The following is a 3,055-nucleotide window of genomic DNA, read 5'->3' on the forward strand; positions in this document are numbered from 1 at the left end:
TATATCGTCATAGTCTGACGTCTAAGCCCCGCCCCATCAGAACAGGAAGTGCCTTTTTTTTTCATGGAAAGCGCTATCTCTGGCTCTCTTGACCTAATCAAGATGATTTTGTGTTGGATGACAGATAACAATTGGGCTCACTTGCTTTAAAGTGCTAAGAGTTTTCAATGGAGGGCGTGGCCATGGCGACGCAGCGAAGTGACAGGTCACGCCGCTGCCATATGTTTGGCTCTAAATTCCACAGTTTCAAGCTGAGTTGCACCAAACTTACTGGGATGGATCCTTATCCAGCCCCAGACAGGAATTCATAAGAATCCTTGGTGGGCGTGGCCTAATTTATCTACAGCGCCCCCTAGAAGTTTTTAAAAAATCAGCCCCATGTCATGCTTCAACCCAGACTCATGAAACTTGGTACACATGTGTATCTGGTCAGGACCTACAAAAAACGTCGCCATGGTCCAAACTCAACAGGAAGACGGTCATTTTGGATCAAAGCCGCCATTTCCTCTTTTTTATAGACGTCGCATCTGATCGAACTCGTTATCAGCTTTTGAGATACGGACTTCAGAATCACTCAGCATAATCTTGAGGCACTGAAGCTCAAACAGTTATCACAGGATTTTTCATGTGGGCGTGGCTTAGTGTCAAAGTCTGACTATTTGCCATAAAACATCAAGGTGCAATAACTTCCACATACAAAGTCAGAGCTGCATCAGACTTTCTATGTCTCATTATAGACCAGCCCTCATCACATTCACATGGTTACCTGATGACATAACCTGCGCCCCTCCCACTTCCAACAGGAAGTCACTATCTGGTCTATCAAACCCTACAGGACGTTCTTGCTAATCTTTCACTACTAAACAGGAAGTGACAATAACTCATCTCCCGGATGTCAGATATCAGCCATCACATTTTTACACAACATGTGCTCCTTTACCCAATAACAACACTTCTGATAAGCAACTATCGACGCACAGTCGACAATAAACGTTTTGATTCATATTTAATTGCCCTGATTAAATGATTTTTTCCTGTGCCAGCACCACCTGTAATAAAAATGTGCAGTTATTAAGGATTTATTCCATTAAGCTTGGCTAGACAATACTGCCTGATTTGATAAAAAAAAAAAAACAACAGAGAACTGTTTTTCATTCAAAGATCTAATCAATGCAAGGCTTTCAATTCTTCTAATTTATTTTTCTCAAATAATGAAACGTCTTTACACTGCAGACTTAAATCAGGTATTTGTTCCTGATCACTGTTTTCTATTTGTCTTCCTTTTTTGTAATACCACACGCTCCAAGCGTTCCAATTCAACCTCAGAACACCATTCAGCCCATCGTCTTCCAGCATTACATCACCAGTAACATTGTCCACAGATTCCAACTCAAACTCACTCCTACTTAAATCTACATCAGACTTTACTGAATGTTTTGTTCCATCAACAAAACCAAACAAACCAGTTCTGTAAAACTCACCAAAGGTTGCACAACTTGAAGGCTTAAGTTCACTATCACAGCGATAAGGTAGAAATAACTGCATTATGCTTTGGTAAAACTTTTCTGGCTCTTTTGTTTCAGAGAAACACGCATATCGAACAGCTGCTGGTTTTGTCCAAATTCTTTTGCAATAAACCCAAAGTCATTATTCAACTTTATTGCATTTCTACATTTCTCATTTTTTGTCAAAACGCTATAATCTGAAGCAAACTTAACCAGGCACCTATTATTAAACATATCATCATTCGGCCTATTCTTATAGCGGTCAACTATCTCAGTCATCCACATGTCTTTTGGGGTAAGATCCTGTGATGTAGCTTTTGTCTCAAAACAGAAATGGGAAAACTAATTTTCACAATATTATCACCAGTTGGAATAAAAATAACGCTCCGAGAACACTCCTTTAAATGCATGTTGGTGAGTCTATACACTGCTTCCTGAGCACAAACATCACGGTTATGCAAATAGACTCTACCAAATCTCTTTAAAGCTTCTTTAGCACAAACATTTCCTTCTTTGGCTGCTTCTCTTTCTGTCCGTTTCCTAGAAGAAAACCAATTTCACGTTAAATTTTTGACATGTAAGATACAATATAAACACAACATGCATATGCATCAACACAATATTGGATATCAATATTTGCATTCCAAGCTTTTAACAGCGGTCTACTATATGGATTAATCCAGATTTCTTTAATTTGCCTTTTCAACACCATTCCTACTAAATCGTTTATATGCTGATTCAAATACATCTTGATTCATGCACAAGCCTTCAAACATTTCTTCCACGGTACTATATGGACAGTTCTCACCCTAACCCTCCTTGTTTTGTGGTCAATATTATTTCACCATTTTATTAATGTGGGTTGCCAGTTTGGATCAGGCTTCCTATGAAGCTATAAGAATGATAGAAAACATGCTAACAAAAAGCCTCAGACCTGCAGCTCACAGGCGGTTCTAGACACAGGCTAACAGAAGTGGCTCTTTGGCTCAAATATATATTAAATTATGAAATATTGCCCTGTTTTTTGTTTCATTCTTTTTTAATTGCCCTGAGGGCAACAATTTATTCACATATATGTACATTTATTATTATTGATACTTTAATTAAAAATGAGTTATACAAGTTTATGTCGGGGAGCAGGGGGGGCGATGACATGTTCGCATACACCTCGGAAAGTATGTATGTAGTTGCGCCCCTGCTGGCAGTTCCTCTAAAGGTCGGACCTCTTAATGCGCATGCTCTGCTCACTGTCAGATCATTATTTAGTTTGCAAAATAAATGTACTTATCAAGGTTTTTCAGAATTGTTTTTACACAGACTTTAAAAATGTTGCAGTCCACTGTACCGCAGATAAAATAAATAAATAAATAAATAAATTCATGGAGCGTCTGTTAAAAACATGTGAAAGCGGTTGAGTTAGTCTTCTCAATCACTCTTCGTGCCCAACTGGTTTTTCTTCACTTGTCTCTTTGAGCTCGCGGTTCACCATCCACTTCCTGTATTTGGCCCAGGTCTTCTAAACCTTGTTTGGGGAGCACATACTACATTTC

Source organism: Xiphophorus hellerii, chromosome 11, assembly GCF_003331165.1.
Source record: "Xiphophorus hellerii strain 12219 chromosome 11, Xiphophorus_hellerii-4.1, whole genome shotgun sequence".
Classification (NCBI taxonomy): domain Eukaryota; kingdom Metazoa; phylum Chordata; class Actinopteri; order Cyprinodontiformes; family Poeciliidae; genus Xiphophorus; species Xiphophorus hellerii.